Below are 22,046 nucleotides of genomic sequence, written 5' to 3' on the forward strand. Positions count from 1 at the left end.
TCGTATTGACCGTGCAGGTGGTGACAGGCGGTCGTATAACGATATTAAATACACAGCAATCGGCCAAAGAGCGTGTACAGCTATTTGCAGTGTACAGTGCAATACCTATAGTACACTACTGATTTAGAGAGAGTAAATGGCCGCTATGGAACTATAATGTTATTATTATAGTTTATCATAAAAAAAAACGACGGCGGCGTTGCTTGCGTTTTTGCCGTAACCGTATACCGCGAGTGGCGAAAAAATAACAACAATATAACCAGTGTGTTTTGATTCATTTATACATGGGCCATTGCTAATATTATTGTTAGATAAAACGAGGGGGAAAAACAATATATAAACACAAAAAGCGCCACAAACAGACGTGGCCGGGTGCCGGAGATTGTTGACGTTTTAAAACATGGCCGATAATTTAAACAAGACGACAATAATAATTATACCTATATAACTTTTGTGTTATTAACGGCGAAAAGTGAGAAAAAACCAAACACAATGTGCGTGCCGTTTAGGTCTAGGTCACGTCATCTACGGGGGTCTTCAGAATTTCATAATACGGCAAATTCGTTCCATGGATTATGAATTGTTTTAGCTATGTAAACACATCTTAGAAAAAGTCTTTATCGCACATAAATCATAATAAATGATCAGTCGGAAACGGTAGCATTTTGTAGGGTAGGAAGACTTTGAGGGTAAGTTTTAAAAGTGAAAATAGCAACCTACTTATTCTAATATATTTTGGTTTATCGATTAAAACCAAACCAATAAATTAAATCCAATTATGATGCAATAAAAATAATGACCGATCGATAACCTGTTTTTAATAAATAATTAACTAGGCAGTTAAAAACGTTTAATGGTTTAAAAAGGAAGAGGTAAACTATTAATTATTAATTATTGTATTGTTATCTTTATCCTTGCACAATACTCGCCGGCACTTACCAATCCTCCTCGACTCAATTGCTAATAACTCGAAATGTATTTATTCAAAACTGGTTATCGACCATCATTTTCATTTATTATCATTGCTGTTGTTAAAATAAGTCAAAAATATAAACGTAGGTTGACTTGTAAAAGTATATTATACAACGTTTATAGTGTTTTTTATATTATAATCAAGATCATAATTGAAATATTTTTTAGCTGAAACAATTATTATTTTATAGAACAAATAATAATAATTGTACTATGAAATTTTAAACCCACAGAATATTATGTTACGGGAACGCAACTGGTTGGTGGTGAACGTGCATTTGAAATTTCCGACGGCTTCACGTGGAAAGTATTTATCGATTAATATAATATATTCGTTTGATGTTTTAAACATAATTTATGTACCGAATAATTGATTGTATTAAATTTTGCAAGTATTATTGAGCTAATTGCGCTGTTGATATTTCCTATGAAATTAATTGCGAATACCTTTATAGAGTATTTTTTCTACGCGGGTAAGTAATAATAGAGCGTTTTTTTTTTGCATTTGACCAAGAAGGTACATATTATTGTTGCCGTTTTTTTTTTTTTTTTGTTAACCTATTTTCGTACATTGCAACCGCGGCCGTCACTGATAGCGTTTTGCGGGTTTTGCACATTTCGAACGGAAATCGATTGGCGAAATAGCCCTTCTACATAGAATTGACGTACGAGTCCGCTTGCAGCGCAAACGTGCCACGTGTCGTGACAAAAAAACAAAATACAATAATTATTAACAATTAGTATTTTAAATAGCACAGGCGGCCGCGCACGGGACACCAGCTGCTATACAAGAGTCAAAGTTGACAAAATTAAGAAAACCAAAATGCCTAGGTTTTGCCCGTTAAAAAATCGAATCTTATTTTTACCGGTCACAACTCATTTTTCCGGTACATGTCGAAATTCAATTGTTGTCTATCCTTCTCGGACGAGGGCCCCCGACTATCGTGTTATACGGGTCCTTTCAATGGGGCTGCGTCGATTTAGTGCTACACTCTCTGTCGTATAATAAATAATTAGTTTTCAATAGTAATAGTAATATGTAATAAAAGTTGAAACCGTCGTCGGCCTCGACTACGGCAATCCGGACTGGACCGGCACAATACCGAAGCTGTTATGCCTACTACAATGTGTGTACAACACAGCTGTACCTACCTATTTTGTCAACCGATAATAATTATTATTATCGAATCGTTTACCTTAACGACGCGCGTTTGGATGTACAACATCTATTATGTTACAAAAAAATGGGGGTTACAAGTGTGTGTCAAACTCGTTTTACTGGTATTGCTGCGACGGTGGAAAGGGTAAAGGGAAAAAAACACACGTTTTCAAATGCGAATTAATAATAAAAATTGGGACGCCGTGAAGGTTTTCCAGACGTGTTTCGTCATCGGGCAACACTCGGACCCGTCGACCGCGGTGTGTTGTTTTTTTTTTTTGCGATTTTCAATAGGAATTTTTCTTGTTTTTTTTTTTTTTTTTTAATATTTTTAACAACGCTACAATAATGTATTTACGGGTAATGACGACGATGATAATAGTAATTAGTTTCACTGAACACACACTACACGACGGCGGTCTCTAGTGGGTCGTTCGCAATACATGCACAATATACACACAAACGTATTCGCGACACGATCACAGCAAGCGCAGCTGTGGTGGCACCGTGGCCGTGTGCTATATTATTATTATTGTAAATCGTATATTATAAAAAAAAAAAAAATCGTATCGCGCCGTACGTCGTTAAAGCGAAAACGACCGATTGATTTATACTATGTATGTAATTTTTACAACCGTCGTTTAATTTTTTTTTATTATTATATTATTTTAGAGACTTTGTTTTGACCGCGTTTACACCGACGATTATTATTATTATTATTATCATTAAGCGTATTACTAATATTAACATGAATATATTATACGTATAATATAATAATAATATATATTTATATACCGGGTGTTTTGCAGGCGACGTCGTGCAGAGGGTAGTAGAGGTGATGGCAGTGGTCGCTGATAATGGTCCCTCCTGTACAGTATCGCGTCGGATACAGACGACAGAGAGACACACACACACAAACACGGAGATAATAATATATACCTAATTATCCTCTGGACGTCCTTTGTAGACGACAATGTGTATGGCATATATTATACGGCCGGTTTTTGTATAATAATACGCGTCCGTCCGTCGGTGTTTAGCGTAGGGCGCAAGCTCTCTCTGGCCGGGGTTGTCGTCGTCAGGATCCTATCATTGTTCGCGAATGGCACCGCGACAATACGGTTTGTACACGGTGTACGTGTGAGTGTGTGTGTATAGATATGAATTTTGTCTACAGCGATATTGGCGTCTGCGTCTCGTCGTCCGTGTGCCGTGTGATAACGTATGATATGATGATAACGTGTGACCCGGCGGTGGTCGTGGTCGTGTGTGTGTGTGTTTTTTACAACGTTCGGTTAGGATTTTGGGTTACACGGTTTATTAATACAAACAACACGAACGACGCACGGTGTACTCGTTGAAAATTATGGTATATAAAATTTTCATAAAAAAAAATGTAGGTAAATTACGAGAGAAAAACAAAAACTAGATATGTCTGGTGGTTTAATATTTGTGCGGGCGAATGACGAGATAACGGTGCGCTGCGCTGTTCGTACGACGACTGGCGGGTCGCCGGTTCGACGGTCACCGGCCCCACTACGGCGGCGGCGCCGGCGACTAGAAAGTGTTAAATATCGGCAATCGCGCGTTTAAGCGGCGCGCGCGCACGCCGTTCCGGTCGCCCAAGCCGTTGTGTTCGGGAGCGATAGGATCCTAAAGAGACAAAAAAAAATTTCAAAAAAAAAACAAAATATATAAATTATTATATGTTATGTATGTTTTTGACGCCTATAATGCACACACTCGACACCTATTCAGTGCACACGCACAAATAAACAACCGAGGTGGCGGCGGCACAGGTGCGTTTTGTAATATTGAAAATAAAAAAAACACACCGATATTTCCAATATCCCTCGTCCAAACTATAGGCCGTTAAAAAAAATATGACAATCCTAATGATACCGTTACACCAGTAGGTAGCTGGTATCAATCGTTCATCGCTATCGCGCGCAACCCTTTCATAAGATGTCATCCGATAACAATGTCACAATCATAATACCCGACAACTCTAATTTGGGGCACTGCCATTCATTAAATAATAGTATTTCGAGTGGTCGTTAAATTAAACGTTTTTTTTCATTTTCGAGATAGTCAACATTCAAATTATACAACGCACATTAAAATAATGTAATTAAGACAGCGAGATCAGATAGGATATTGCCTAGGTTAATGCATTTTTCGGGAAAAAGAAATCATCACCTACAACCTCAATATCAACAATATATGTTTTTCAATGTTGAGCAATTAATGAACTATATTATTTCGATCTAAAGCAGAGTTGTAGTATAACTAATTTTATAATAAAATTACATTTGAACTTGGGTGAAGATTCATTCGTCTAACTGGTATGTTGTGTTATATTAAATACAATTAAATAGTTAAATCATGTAATGCTTTAAAATATTTCATAACTTAACTCCTTGTTGTTAGTGGTGTGGGGGCGAAACCCCTGCGAGTCTATTTGCTACACCTAAAATTCAAGCCTCCTCCCTAATATTATATAGGATCTCGCATATGCACTTGAACCTATACTCTTTTGGTTTTCGACACTTTATTTGTTAGGTTGGTGAAGATAAATGTTGTCGAGTTGTTGACAAACTAGCGTAAATTAAATTATTAAAGGGCAAAACAAAAAAAAGTAACTCTAGGTAAAATATATGGTTTTAAACTTCATAGTTCACTTTCTGTCATTTAATAAATATTAATTTATAACCATAACTATTCCCTGCTCATTTCGGGATATTCACAATTTTCCATCTAGAGGATATCACATACATAAATTCAACCCTGAATATATCAATAAACACAAATGAGAAAGTATGAAATACACATCGTAAGTAGTTAACAGTGGTATTATTATGGTGCATTATGTCAGTCATATTTTTAAACTGTTGTTAATTAAAACGCATAGAAATAAGTTTTATGAGTCAATTTTTTTGTCCTTGTTTGCTCGTAATATATATTTTTTCCTCTAAAAAACCACTAAAGAATATATAATAAAATTGTCAATAAGATAAATTATAATATAAAAAGTCATAAACGCAGAGACATCATACGGGTGTAAAAATGTATCTCTCAAGACTGAAGACAGATCAACCTACTTATGCGCGCAATTAAATAAACACTCCTATAATTCATATTAAATACAAAAAATGAATTTAAACCTCGACGAATCGACCTAGACCGATTTTTTTTATTGAGTTTCATATACATATAATATCTCATGCATAATGTCATTATAATTCCATAATGGGTGGCGTCTAGACCGGGATACCTCCCATCCTTTGAGTATGGATCTAGTTGATAATAATCATAACCAACATCAGAGTCATAAGTGTAAATTAATACAAACGAGAAATTACTTAATCTTAAACATACTTTTTACGAATGTATTTTTTTTACAATAATTTATTACACGATAGCTTTATCGATTATACATTATTATCTATAATTTCAGAACAATTAGTACCAACCAGGTCAAACCAGAATATTGTTATATCATATTGCCCACCAAGTGATGAAGGAAAAAATTGCTAATCGCTTTACAATCATATTGAAATTTTCATTATTAATGTATATATGCACACAAATAAAAGTAAAATAGTACCACTCATAATGTCATGTTGCATGGACGTGCTTAAGTGTTTAACGAATCGTTAAATATTTAGTATTTTCTGAAAGATCATTTAGTGACTTTGATTGCTCCATTAAAATGTTTATGAACCATCGTATTTAACACTATTTTTTTGCGACCCGGGGGCATTAGTTAGTATATCATATGGTTGGATTGAATATGATTTTATGTAAAAATATTTTGACAATTAATACGAAATAGATATTAAACATATGTGATATATATATATATATTCGTTATTGATGAGTGAAACGTGGGTCACGTGTACATTTAGGATTCGTCAAACGATTTTCCGTTAAAATATATTTACACAAATTAAACGTAACACTTGATAGTTATTAACATTCAATTAATTTGTATACTATTTCGCCACCAGAATTCGAATTGTAAACAAACACAATTAAATTCATTCCAAACCTAACACTGTTAAGTAGATACCTACACGAAATAAAGGGCCCTTGCCAGTGGCGTAAATGATCTGAGAGTAGCTATGCGGCCAGGCGACGGTTAATGGTAATATTTTTATGTTCTTCCAACTTGTAGTACACATACACGCATAGCAATATTGTTGTTCTCCTTTTATTTAGTACTGTTATGTACTCTTAGGGTGTTTGTAAAGTACATAAGTATATTCAATATTATTAATTGACCAATTTTTCAATATAAGAACAGTAGGGTGTTTAGAATACCCTATGTAATTGAAGGTTAAATATTCATAACTGTCGGGTGTTATAAGGCGATAGGCATTACATACAATTTTTATTAGAAAAATGTTGAAAGAACATCATGGAAAAATCAACATTAACCGTCATCTACCTTAACTGCTCTCAGATAATTTACGCCACTGGTAATGGCCCTTTATTTCGCGTCTTTAAGGAAACAATTGTCAAATACTTTTTGTATAGTCGACGATTCTGATACGTAGGTTAAACCATAATACACTATTCACTATTGAATATAACATTATGAAGAATAAAAAAAAACTACACCATTTTATTTTTCTGCTATCGGAGCGATAATTGATCGTTACCTACTTTCCAAACGCGTTTTTTTTTATTGGTGTCGACCGAAAACACAATATTTAATACGTTCGGATATTTCGATACGTTCACTGATCCGATTAAAATAACTCGGTTGTAATATTATTTTATAATATGTTACGTTTGTATTATCCAACCCAACTACATTCCCACGAAAATACTACAATAGCAAAAACCAAAAGGTGTACAAGTGTTATTTGTTTGCTCTTTTAAGTCTTTTAGAATAGAATTGAAAACTAAAAAATGCACCGCATCCTTACGGTGTTCTTTATTGTACACAACCATTTTGAAAATTAATAGTCAATCGTAAAATAATTACACGTCTTCGAATATAAATATAAAGATCACAGTATATAAGTCTTATTATAGAATACTCGGAGACAAACCTTATTTTAGCTGGAGTCCTTACTTTTGTTTTCAATTTTGAATACTCCTATTTTATGAGCACTAAATGATAATATTACGCCAAAGAGAGACAAGTACTACCGACTTGTTTGGTTTCAGCAATATTCAAAGAATAGTGAATATACCGTTAGATTATCGGCTCTCGGGCCCGAAGGGAGACACCATAATTAGCTCAATATAAATCATTACTGCGTGTAACGGTGAAGATCCACGTCGGTCGAAAGGGAACGGTTCGACCTTGTAATCACAGAGCCAATCTAGGTCTGAAACTTTTTTCACTTTTCATTTGAGTTTTCATTTTCACTTGAATCGTTTGTATTAATATACAAGATTAACTCGCTTAAAAATTAAAATATTTTAATTAATATTAACACTATAGTCCCAACTACCATAAGTATAGGTTTAGTGTCTTACACGTCAACATTATATAAACGACATGTACCGTATACCGATGGACTCATGTGGGACATATAATATAGTTGCGTGATAGAACGATATGGAAATTAAAATTAAAAAAAAGAAGCGAATCATCAAATGTTTTCGTTAAACTGTATTGTTAATTTGATTGTTTGCTAAATATTTATTTTTAACGCGTGCTAGCGATCGACATGGCCTCTTTCCTGATGTGCAGTATATATACATACATATATAACCCGTTCATAGTATATCATATTGTGTTGTATCGTATTCAAATGCAACTAATAACAACAAGTTGTTTAACCAGCTCTGTCGACACAAAAAAATTAATATCGCCGTACATACGTCACGGAATTATATGTATATACAAATTCCACTCGTTTCTGCTGTATTCGAAGTTTTCAATGAAATTTAAAACCCTAACGGGCTATGCAGTTGGCAAAAAAGTGGGACACATCCATTATATGTTATAATAGTTAGTAATTGCAGTAGGCTACTAAACCTGTTGCGAAAAATTGGTATTAAAAATATTATTAATAAGTAACGTTTATTTTTTCAAAAACCCGTGATTTATTCAACGCCTACAATAATAATTTAATTGTATAAAAAAGTACGCGTGGCTTATTATGGATTTTATTTTTAACGGCGTTCGTTTCGTTCAATAAAAAAACTGTATATAATAATTAATTGTTTTTTTTTTAATACACAATGTTTATCTAATGCGTACAAAAGAACCCAACAATAATTTTTTTAAGCTTCCCTTCAATAAATAAAACGTGAACGCTAAAAAAAAATTCTACAAAATGTTGTAGTCGACTTTAAAGAATAAATGGTATCTCGGTTTAAGTAAGTCATCTTTAATTAAGTAATGTTCGGTAGAGAGTTTTATACAACATTTTTAGTTGCCACTTTTCACTTACTTAAACTAAATATTTTTTTAGATGTTATTTTTATTTAGAGGTATATTTTTAGGAGCAACAATAATATGATTTCTGAAATTTTATAGGTCTGACTCCATTGAAGAGATATTAATATTTAATAGTTAATTCTAAATGTCGATATTACTTGGTAAAACAACAATTTAATTAATGTTTTAGCATTACATATTTGTACCACAAAAACTTCAAGGAAATGTCTAAAAAATTAATAATTTTACAATTATACATAAATTAGTTTCAAAACAATTACTATATTTGCTGTAGTTTCCATATAAACTTTTTGAAGATATTTTTTTTTTGCTGTGTGGAAAAGCTCTCTCGTCTAATGCTTGCGCCAATGCTTAGGCATTTAGAGCGACGACGACGAATTTCGATCAGTGTGTATACCGATGAAATAGCATCGTTATTTACAAAAAAATACGTACAACACCGTGGTGGGGTTAGTCCGTGACCCCCTTGTAGGAAAAACAAAAAACACAATATTGACGACAATACTATGACCTTGAAAAGAAAATTTCAAAATGTGCGTGCATATTAAGACGTGCAATATTTATACAGAGAACAAAAACGTGTACTCAAAACTAATGTACACTCGTTGTAATGTCAAATTCGACGTCGTCGCCATAATTTCCATAACCTTCCTACCTGTCTCTAACACTTGTACCCATGCGTGTATATGATGTTTACGGTTAATAGTTGGTTTGGAGTTTGCTAACACACAAACTAACGCCAAAATAACGCCGCGCAATCCTTCAATACACACTTAATATTATACAGCGGACGCGCAAGTACGAGTACAAACAACACGCTACCGTCGCGCGTTATAATATGTATGTAAAACAAGGCACATATCGACGTTCAAGTACACACAGTGGTCTTGAGTGTGAAAAACTCACGTTTCGTCAAACGAAAATAGGCCGAGATCTCGAGAAGCGTTTGGTATTCCGCAGAATTGATACGAGTTTCCAAAAGCATAGAAATTGTGCAACTTATAGTTTACCATCAAGCATTGAAAACATGTACAAAAATTCACGAAGACCCGAACACGAGAAAAACATATTGCACGAGCCACCAGCGGGCACTATACAGGCACAACGTCTAAGGTTCAAAAGAAGAAAACACAAGGCCTACGATACCAATAATATTAGTTATTACCAATAGAACAGCGTGAATTGTCAAGTTACTGCAGTCTGCGCGCTGTGTAATGTGAATGTAACCGCACAAAGACGACGATAATAATAAGATTACACTCATTAACGAATAAATACGATAACTCGATTGTATCGCTCAACCGTCAAATGTGTTAAGGACACAAACCGATAATAAATAATTATTAAAATAATATCATACACACACACAGACGCTAAATGAACGTCCCGTGGTCCTTTGTTGATTCAGCCGCTGTATAATATAATGTAATAAATACCTAAGCACAAGCGGTTTCGCTTCGCTTTTAATAACAGTCTGAACTTGGCCTCGAATAATTTGTGCCGAAAGTCAATTAGCACGGAATTATTACATTATATAACGACCCACGGGTTCCCGGTGCAGAAGAAGTACAATCTGCAAAATGGCGCAAGACTTAAGCACGGATAATACATAAAAATATATAAAAGTAACAGCATCATTATTATTATTATTATTATTATTGTCACTCCCATGTCCCACGCACGACATTCGTTTAACGCTTTGCGGATTTAATATACTATAATAATAATTTAAGATGTTTATTTTTATTTAATGCAGGTATTTGTACACAAAATAAATCACTTATCGTTTCAATCGACAGTTTCCTATAAACAATAAATACTATATATTATAGCGAGTTAAGTTTAAGTTGTTAGTATTACAATATTAAATAATTAATGTGGCGTTATGGTAATTTTGCAATTTAGAGATTCATCGCAGAAGAATGTTGTGAATTATTGTTATTGACTGGAACAAGTGAAAAAGCTCTGTATTCAAATTTCGAATAACACACAACACAAACATACAATGCAAAACCTTCAAGTAAAAAAAAAAACACTTCGGTTCGCAAACCTAAACAAATTACACTTATCAGATTATATTACATAGGCTATTGCTCATTAAAATTCTAAATTTGATGTGTCAATATAAATGTTAAATTAATTTTGAAAAATACTTACAGATAAAATATATTCATTACGCTGTTTATAATTTAATTATTTATCTTTGAACCACATGGCAGATTGTTAAAACAATTTATAAATCATATAGTTGAAATATAAAAAAAAATTGTAATTTATTAGTTTATAATTCTAATTTACAAAAATTCTAAAAAAACATAACCTTGTTTTATTTACAAGAAATTAAGATAAAGAATTTTACCGAACATTGTTTTATATAAATGATAGAGTTATTGATGCAACAGCACTAAATCGCTAACCAGAACTATGAGTTATAAATTTGTTTTAATCTGTTAATTAAAGGCTAGCGATTAGAACATATCATATAAATGCTAGTTCGGCCAATGATAACAAGAAACAACAATTTAGAAAATCATAATAAAGGACAGACAAGGTGTGATTAAACGTTTAAATATAAATTTATATCATAGTAAATTATAAAATAGTGCTTTTTTAAAATAATTGATGTATTTTAATATGATTTTATTTATAATTCTGCATATACATTTTTTTTTGCCGACATTTAATAATAAATGAATTAATTAAATAAATTATAAATTCACAAAAATAAAAGGTTATCTTTGTGGACGGTAAGTCAAGTGTCAATTATTTCATTTATATGTTATATTTCTATCGGAAAATGTATATATAAGTACGTGTTGTACATAAGGCAAAACAATTATAGTAACTATTTAACTAATTTTTAAATAAACATTTAATATGCTGTTTTAAAGCCATAATACTTACACAAACATAATATAGTACATGGAGTGTACACGCGTTAAACGTATCATATTATATTTATGTATGATGTGTTTATTTTAGCACTGGTCAATACTCGGTGTTTATTAAAAATGCAATGCAAATCAGAAGAACCCACAGTTTTTCGATCGTCTTCTCCAAGGCCGAGAAACTTGAGCAAGTCAATAAAATACAATTAGATGTTACTTTTTTCAGCCCACAATTTCCCCCCGGAAACCGTGTAATCTTTTAATTTTGTTGTCACCCAAACGCATAAAAAGTCATGATGATAAAAAAACATTATTGCCAAACAGCGGATATAGACAGACGCTTATTATAATATCCCTACGTTGCATTATTAAAGTTGCATGGATGTAATGATGTTAAGGCAAGTTGTCTTTTTTTATATGTATCCAAACATTATTATTATGTGGTGTTTGTTTTTTTTTTTTTGTAATAATGCAATCCTATGGATATTAGTATGAGCATAATATGTTTTACTTTCGAGTAAAACGTAAAATTAAAAAAAACCGCACTAAAGATAGAAGCCACTTTACACGGATTTGCTTAAAACGGTACGACTAAACAACTAAATAAAATAAACAACTTAATGAAATAAAATTGAGTTTTAATAAATTCAAAAATGAAATTTAAATACAATTATGTATTTTCAGTTTGAAATGTTGTACAAGTTTGAGCGAGGCGACTTTACTACACGGGTCCAAATTGTCAGAATATTCCTAAAAATAGATTAATCTAACATTTTTAGCACCACCAACGCGATTAATCCTTTAGTTTTTCTATTTATGAAATTTTACATATTTCATTTCAAAATTAATAAAAAATAATTCTAGAAGCTTACGTCTAAATATCATACAAATATGTTATTGCAATACATTAATTTAATAATAAAATATGTTTTTGTTTCTTTTTATTTGGCAACTAACCGAGCCAATGGGAAGTAAGGGTTAGTTACCTTGGTCCTAGGCGCTTGTCTCCGGCACTGGGTTTGCGTGATCAACACAAATATGCAAGTAAATAGTTTTACTTAGTATTTTTATACAATTATATTATGTTATAATTTTCGCTGAATTTTTGGCGAAATGACAAAAGTTAAAATTCTATATTAAAACTACCCGTCACAGAGGAAGCATCGTGCGTCTCATTAGAATGTATACGATGAAACACACATGCGTTTCAAAACCTACCACAAAAATATACTGCTATTATTGTACTAAACGTTTATGCGTCGACCGAAAAGTATGTTTGAAAAAATTAACTCGCTTGAACTTGTTCCGATATTTATTTGTTGTAATTTTAGTTTTGTTTTTGGTACCCACAAGGTATTTAGGTAAGCCGACCTGTTTTCTAACAGTTTTCACCGAGGTACGCAAAGAAACGTTATTATGATGTAACATTTTAAAAAATAATGTCTCATTGGCTAACACCAGAAACGATTTTCCAAACAGTTTTCTCGGTTCTACTGGCCGCCGCGCTTAGGATATAATAATATTATAATTTATAATATATAATAACGAGCGAAAGCATGACAAATAACGCGAGGCGCGATTACATCTGTGACGTTTTGTATTTGTGTTTTTTTTTCTTCAATCCACTATAGGGCAGCGGCAGGATAAACTATATTTTATAGTACGCGTTTTCGCAAGCCATTAGAATATTAAAACATCAAACACTTAAATGTGTATATTGGATAACAAACGCACTTGTCATAATATTATCAGATCACCGAAGACAAATCGCGTAACCCACAAAATTGCCGGCGGGCACAAGGTCGGTCTGTAGTAGAGTCGGTCGATAGTGTATTATTTGCATATAATACATTATTGTTATCGAGACAATGCTTCTTTAATTTGTATTCATTTAGCCATTATAATATATTTTAATAATCCGATGTACGGTGTTTTTAACGGATACATTTATCGTCCTGATCTCCATGTCGGCGCGTTGACAATGATGAACATGCGAGCATAATATTTTCTAGCGTTAGAGATGCATATTCACCGTGTGGCTTACAACAGTGCTGAGTGCAACGTTGACTTATGCCCCGCCAATGTGTGAAGATAAACATTGAAATTAAGTAATTGCCACTGAATGGAAAGGAGAAAACGCGTACGAGATAATCGCATGGCATTGGTGGATATTATTATCTAATTTTATCGAATGCAAGTAGCTATTTCCATTGTGATTATTGTAATCATCTTACAACCGATTTTTAACTATTGTCTTTACAATCCAGCACAATAGACTTGGATATAACAGATTTTTTTTCTCATTCGTTCAATTGGGTTACACTGGAGATTACTCAACGGCTTTAATATAGGTACGACACGATTGGTGATCACAAATTGTATTATAATTAATAATTGCAAATGAGAATGAGGACAATAATAACCAACACTGGTCGTTGAACACCGTACAATGTAAGAGGGTCTCGTGTAGAGAGACTGTTTAAATTTAAGAGACGGAGTCTTCAAGAAATTTCGAAGCTATAATATAATAACAATAACAGATAGCACAGCTAGACCAATATCTATATTTACTTTTATTGTTTTTAAAAAACAAATTAATTGTATAATGCATAAATAATTATGGTTTCACATGATAGAAATTTGTTTTATTAGATTAAACTTGTTTTAAGGTACTACAACGATACATAATAGTTTTATTATGAACAAATAAGGCAAACAATAGTTATTGTATATAACGATGATGTACAAGGAAAAAAAAATACAAACAATAAATTTACAGCTGGGATAGTTAAATTAAAAGTTCGGCCAATTAAATGTTTAGTTAAAGCAACTATTTATTTAGTTATTCTGACTATGTTTTGAAATGACAATGCTGAACAAATAGTATTTTTTACTGGAAATTGAGTGAAGCCAATAAGTACATTTGAGGCAGGTAGACAGCATCTATACAATGTTCGATTGTCACTTATTCCGTAAGATGTTTGTAGATGCAACTTAATCATTTTTCGTTAATCATTAACACAAATAAGATATTATAGTTTATACCATTTGTCATTAAATTAGACATTTTTTATACAATTTCGCTACTAAAGTAATTTAATTCATATTTTTGTTTGAAACCTAAAACATTGCATATTCACTAGGCCCTTATCAATGGCGCAGTTGATCCGACAGCAAGGGCAAGTGTCTCGAGAGAATAACATTTGTTTAAACCACATTGTACTTACATATATATTATAGGACGCAACAAAATGTGCCATTACTGTGTCGACAAAAAACTACTAACCAAACACTGCCAGAGTAAAATTAATAATTAAAACCAAATAATAATAATAATAAAAGTAATAAATAATCAGTAAATAAAAAAATAATTTTTTGATGTATTACTACTTAATTAAAGACCGAAATAAGATTATTACGATTAAATTTTCAAACACAATATACAATGACTGAACACTGTCCGTGCAATATAATATGCGCATATATTTTCTGTAGAAAGGAAATATTTTTTCTTTGTACTGTTGTACTTAAAATACACTAGCTAAATTATTCTAATTAATCAAATATATTATTTTTCCATTTACCTAACCATAAGTTACTGACCTTAGAAGAGTGGGTCACCATTGTTGTAATTAAAAAAAATATTCTTTTTTTAAGATTCACCTAATGAAAATTTTAACTTAAAGAAATTAGAACCACTTGTTGTTTCAAGCTGTATAACTTATCATATAAATCTATTTTATTCTAACACAATTCAAATTCAATTATAATATTGAGTCGAAAATAAGTTCAAGATATTTACATAATATTATATTGTTTGTACATTGGTTAATTTAAAGAATCAATTTTTTTTTCTTAATACCATGAAATGCTTCCACTATTATACCTGTAAAAAATGTACAGCCTACAGAAGTAGGATAGGTTACGCTCATTTTGGTTTCGAAGTTATCCAGCAAACGACTCGAGTCCACCATTAAGTGGACTAGAAATTTTAATGTTAGTCGTTGCCTAAATCTTGACTAATGTCTTAACTATAATTAGAGTATAGTTGTAATAACTTTTATCCTAAATAACATATTATTTGTACATGAGAATTATCGACTGGATATAACTATTGATAAATGGTATTAACAGCATTATGTAATTTCTAGAGTTACAGGTAATCAATAAATTCTAGTTATAGCGGTAATATAATATTTATTTCGGCTTTTTACTCCACGGCATTACTTCGACCACTTAAAGTTGCAAATGCAATTATTATTTTAAACTAGTTTTCAAGAAGTAGTTTTTTGTTATAAGACATTGTTAATCGAATACTGGAGTAATAAATAACTACTCTAAAAATAAAAAACCGTTATTTCAAATTGGCCTACTCCTTAAGCCAGAACCAAAAGGATAAAAGATTTTAAAAAAAAATAAACATAAAAAAGTAGTTTGAATAAAATATACAGCAGTTCAAAGGAATATAAATCATCATCCATCGATCATATCTCATCGCATTACACGATTAGACAACTAATTTGATGCCACAATCAACACCATTACGTTTGTATAAAATATCATCATCATCATCATCATGTAGCTTAACGGGCCACGAAGGCCCAACGCTGCCATCATGAGATGGTTTCTTGACGAATTCGCTCAAGAAAATATAAATCTTAAAATTGTAATGTTTAAAGAGAAAAACATAGGTTTGTTACTTGTTAAAATATATATTGCTACTGCGCAAGTACGAAAGTTCGAGTTTTATTAAATTATTTATTATATAAGACTTTGATTATAAGTGACACTGTAATAATAACGATAATTTACTACTAAACTTTTCCTCAACTAAAAATTAGACAGGTGCAAAACCATCATAAATCTATTCACCACCTTTTTCTGTGTGACTGTGTTTAATAGAAAATACTATACTGCAAAATATACAGTAAAGTAAACAGTTGTTGAATTAAAAATCATTTTACTAACATTGAGAAAACAAAAGTTGTGTTTCAAAACTCGGGTAAGTAACATAGTAACAACAGATGCATACTAATAAGGTATATAATATATTTTTTTTAACTTCCTGTAAATCATTAGAAGATTTACGCAACTAGAAAAACAAATTATCAAATGCCCTTCGAGTAGTTAAGACAACTACTATGCTCATTGCATACATGAAAAAGTAAGCTGATTAAAAAAACATAATTTTTTTTTTCTTACGACCAGATAACATGAAAATTAATAATAACAGTCGCCAGATCACGCACTATAGAAGTAAAAATACATGTTGTACAGTGTCGTGTGAGCCACTAGTGTAAACAAACGGGGAAGATGTAATTGTAATTTCTTTATATAGGAAAAGTGACGATTTTTAGTATTTAATTTATGCGTAGTATTAAGACTTAAGTTAACATGGTCGTAATAATATCGGTGAAATTTTAAACGAAATTGTTGTTTTTTTATAATTAAAAATAGCATTTAACTTTTCCCCATATATGTACATAATATAAATATTAATTACCTTACTTTACTCTATGGCTCGAGCCATGTCTTCGTAACGTTTTAGGCGGTTAAAAAATTATAATAATGTAATCAATTATTATACTCAGAAATATTTAACTCTTAATACTTAGACAATAATACAATACAGTATTTTCTGTTTAAAAAAGTAATTGTCTGTTTACGAGTTAAACTTGGGTTATTTCATATAAAATAAACAACAAATTTTACTCATATTTATAAAAAATGAATAATCCACTTTTAAGTGGATATATTTAGACACATATTTTATTGATAAATAATTTTAATAAAAAAACGTATTTGTTTAAATTAATAGTAAGGTTTCTTCGGTTGAGAACATTTTTAAGACAAGGCGAAATTGTTTTTATCGCTAATGTACCTACTGCGAAAAAGTTCAATTACAATTAAAAATTACTCCGAATTAATAAAAGACGTACTAGACAAAATGTTTTTTTTTTTTTTTATGTAAGACAATTCAAATTACCAATACAACAATATATGTACATATAAATGCGCTTACCTGGTTATATATATATATATATTTAAGCGAGTATTCGACGAGGTTTCCTTGAAAAAAGTATAAAAACCAAGCACACACAAAATCGACAACTTTTCAACTAGGTACTCCGGTCGGCACGGTCGAAGACTTGCAAACGATCTGGTAATGAAGGTCAGTACCGCCTCGCTAACAGGTATATCTTCGCCGTATAAAAAACATACACACCGATAGTATAAATTAACAGAAAAAATATTTAACCGGCGTACGCGCACTATAGCCGTGGCACAGGCTTTAACGTAAAAAAAAAATATATATAATTATATCAATAATGATACCAACACAACCGACCGGTCGGAAATCTCCCACTTTTGTTATCGTCGTTTAATCCTATGCGAAATTACATGTGGAAATCCCCAAGTATTAGCAAATTTCCATTAGCCGCTAGCGGAGACCCGAGGTTGAACGATAGACGTTAGTCAGATCCGACCACAACCATAATAATAAATAATAACACATAACCGACACTGAGGAGACGCGGAATATAAACAGCAAATATATAGCTATACCGCCGCGGCGCCGTCTTAACCGTGTGCAGAATTTCAAATTCCGGCTAGAGTTAAGTACATTTTCACGTGCATAATGAGCTTACAGTACGACGTAGTAGACCATTTCCTCGGACATGTGCGACGGTGTAGAATATTTGATTACATTTTTATTAGAAAAACAACAATCTGCGCTAACAACGTTGTATACAATAAGTCATTGTGGCGAAGTTATAACCATAAGGCATTGATTTACACGAAAAAAAACCATCCAGCGATGGTACTTTTTTTTTTTTTTTACAACAATATTTACATATCCAACGGCAAAACCCACCTGTGAAAGAAGTTTTTTTTTTTTTAGATTCCGTTAATTATGTGAAAGAAGATATCGGGGAAAATCCCCATATTATCCCGTGATCGGTATGCTAGTTTAATAGGTACGACGGTATAAATTAATACATTATAATACAAGTGAAATAAAAAAAAAACTATCCGTCCCCGGTGCTTTGCATGTGTCGTGCACAGTATTAATTGCTGGTTAATAAAATATACATAAAAATCATACCCGGGGTGCGCCTTTTTAACGGCCTGTGCAAAATTACCCATGACCTGTCGCGTCAACACGCTGATCAAGAAGCGGAATGTCTGAGAAAAATGTTGTCCATGGCAGACGGCCAAACGTGTAGAGGTGAACAAACCGAGAACGGAACTAGCTTTTTGTTATTTCAATATTAGGTGATCCTCTCCTCGTCGATAAAATTGGTTTGAATACATCGTAATTAACAATATAATGAAAATATTTTCAAATACTTGTTGACTATACATTCACTCACGCATAACAATCTAGAAATTTACTACGGTTTAAGTGGAGTTTTTCTCTTTTTTTTTTTTAAAAAAAAGTTTTACTAAAGATTTCAAAAAATTGTATATTTTATAGACTTATTCTAAATCTAAGTTTCGTCTAATTTTCCGACCTTAAATCATAAAACTTCACGTGAAAAATCGAAATAAAAACAGGGGTTTCCACCCCTTATAAAGGGAAAGAGTTAAAAATATTTTTTCGGTTTGTCAACGTTCATCGATGGTATTATGATAGGATAGTTTAAATAAGTTTCTTCTTTATTAAATCAGTTATCTGTTCATTACATGATGACATAGACATAAGGGACTTATAGTGGTTTATGGTGCGAATTTAGTAACACTTAAGTAAAAATATTAAAAATATAATATTTGTGTCAATAATACGTGTTATTAATATGACGTGTTTTAGTGCCAACTATAGAATTCAATTTCATTTATAGCTTTTTATCTTTGTATTTTTATCTTTTGGTTGCTAGCCTTTTTTAAAAATTTACATTATTAACAGAACAGAAAAAAGTACAAAAAAATACTCAATTTCGTTAATGTTACCAAATCAGATAAAGGCGACGTTAAACCCGGCGAGTAGCCTAAACACATTCGCATATTTTTAACTTTTATAGTGTAAATCAAATGCAAATTCATTAAAATAAGAGAATAATGAAATTTGCTTTGATATTTGTAAAATGTTTTGGAAAAATTCATTTTTTTTAACTCGGCTTTTTCTAAATATTTCAGTTTTAATAACGTTTATTAATCATTACTTTTCAACTTTAAAAGACAAAATCATATAATTTAAGTCAACAAAGAATATTTTTTTTTCAGCACCCACCCTTTGGTTGCACCACTGAGCCTAAGGCGGTTAAAAAAATGTAATCATTAATCATTTTATGATTAAAATTGAATGATTAATATAATCATGATTACAAATCAATGGTTAATGTAACCAAAATTACAATTACATGGTTATAGTAATCATACCTACATGGTTACTTTTCTGAGTCTGATTACATTAATCTAGCACTATGATTACTGATTACAATTATTAATCGTAATCATTAATCATTAATCAGATTACAATTTGCCCAACACTGAGTTCAAACCATACACAATGTAAACCAGTACATTCCAAACGAGTAAAGTTTAAAACTGTAGAGTATAAATCAAGTTCCGTACCATTACAGTACAAACCAAGCACAGTTTAAGCTAGTGCAGTCAAAAATAGTACAATATAACCAAGCCCAATTATAAATTAGCATAGTGGTTCAAGGGGGTATTTAATTCACGCTATAATACGCGTAGCGAGTGATTTAAAACCAACCGAAAGGTCGTTGAAATATGTTGTACGCAATTTCAATACGACGGAGACGGAGTGGCCGAATAGATCAGGGCGGTAGTGTCACACATTGGTCTAGAATTTGAAAAAGGCGATCGAAAATGTCTTTTCAAAACGGTCGTAGAGATCTAATTTTTTTAGTAGTTGAATTTATTTAGTACATAAAAATACCCAGTTTTAATTTTTTTTTGCTACTCTTAACTGCTGGGTTGAAGTAGAGAGGTTGACTTACGTTATGTTTACCTTTAAAAATACTCTATTTTTATTGAAAATAGTACAGTAAAGGTATAGTATATTATACGTTTTATTAAAATAATTATTTCAAATTAGAATTCAGCAACCCCAAAAACATATATATTTACAGATATATTTTTATGTTTTTCAATAAAAAATTTAGAAGATATTTTTTTCTATCGCTTTCTAGGATTCTAAGCCAGTGTGTACCGCTACTGAAATATGTTCCATAACCCATTCGGTACCGGGAACAGCAGGAGAAACATGCGTGACTTTGGTGTGTGCGGTCGTGAGGATCGTATTGAAAACTTGAAAACAAGCCATTAATATTTAATAATAATAATAATAATACAGGTACTATATTTATAATCATAAGATTAACCGCATATTATAACCGATGACCGATGAGACAGACGCAAACGAATTATCGAACCAACACACGGACGGCAAAAACAATAATTATATTATATTTGTTTAGTACCTATGTATTCCTACCTGGAACGTTGGCTGAGAAAAACACGGGTAGACAAGGTCGTCGGAGACTTCGGTCGGGGGTCCTTAAGGTCCGCCAGCCAATATATTATAATAATAGCATGGCGAAACGCGTGACAATCGTTGGAAATCATCGGTCGTCCGTGATGATCGACAGGTCAAAGCTGCATTCGCGGTACAATACTACCTAATAATAGTAATAACGTATAATAATTTCATTTATCGTGGGAGTTCGGGACAAACAGTATGTTCAAACGCATGTGATGTGGGTCAATCGTCGAAAATTAAATTCTGTCGATTTGCAAACTACGATCAAATTTAATATCTACATCGTATAACCTAGTAGGTTGAATATTATGTTTCGACATTTTTTTTTGAAGTCGCGTTAATTTATTAGTTTTGCGATTAAATGTTTTTACCTCGTGGCGGCTAGTCTACTTTCTTTAAAAAAATGGTCTTGAATTTTCAAAAAGCAATCGAAAAACTAGATTCTTGTACTCGTAATCAAGTTAGATGGAGAAAATATAAAATCACTTTCCAGAAAACGTTTTGATTCGAATACATATGTGGTCAGTGGATCCCACTTTGGTAATTTCTTACTGTACTGGTTTATACTGTGCTTGGTTTTGAATGCACTGGTTTAGGACAGTGCTTGGTTTGTACTATACTGGTTTAAACTATACTAATTTGGACTGTACTGGTTTAAACATACTATATCTACAGATTCGCATCGAAGCGTTTATTTAAAAGAGATTTTATCACTTTCAGTTATAATAATTTCCTCTAGACCTGTGACCGTCCCATTCCTACTATGCGCCGATCCTATTGTACAGACTTTTTATTTATTTATTCATTATACAATTATAAGAAATTCCCAGAGATAATTTTTTATCAATATATAATAAACACACTAATTATTTTATTTATTGAGTCGCAAATAATGATATTCACGAATAAAAAATCATCTATTATTTGATGTCCAATTTAAAATTTGTCTTATTCTGAATGAGAGTAAAGTTTATCATTTTTTAACAGTAAAATAATTAGTTAAAAAAGCAATTCTAACTAAAGTTTTAAGTTTTCTACACAACTCAAATGTACAAAAATTTTAATAAATTAACCCCTCCTAAATAAGGTTTA

General features: G+C 31.8%; 1 protein-coding gene across 3 annotated transcripts in view; it reads right to left on the reverse strand.

Moving 5' to 3' along the window:
- LOC126843674 (elongation of very long chain fatty acids protein AAEL008004-like) overlaps positions 1 to 22,046 on the reverse strand; it is a 45,820-nt gene that overhangs the window by 14,967 nt on the left and 8,807 nt on the right. The window contains exon 1 of one of the 3 annotated variants that reach the window (XM_050581348.1): positions 17,466 to 17,661. The exons of 1 other annotated variant lie outside the window; for it this stretch is intronic. The gene's annotated coding sequence lies outside the window, so the exon portion shown is untranslated. Of the gene's footprint in view, positions 1 to 2,926; positions 3,629 to 17,465; positions 17,662 to 22,046 lie in introns of those variants that run through there. One more of the 3 variants, XM_050581346.1, reaches the window with a different exon arrangement.

The sequence above is a fragment of the Adelges cooleyi genome, unplaced genomic scaffold (genome assembly GCF_023614345.1).
Source record: "Adelges cooleyi isolate 19-005CV unplaced genomic scaffold, UGA_ACOO_1.1 ACOO_flye_CR_arks_rails_tigmint_CR_PRNA_574, whole genome shotgun sequence".
Classification (NCBI taxonomy): domain Eukaryota; kingdom Metazoa; phylum Arthropoda; class Insecta; order Hemiptera; family Adelgidae; genus Adelges; species Adelges cooleyi.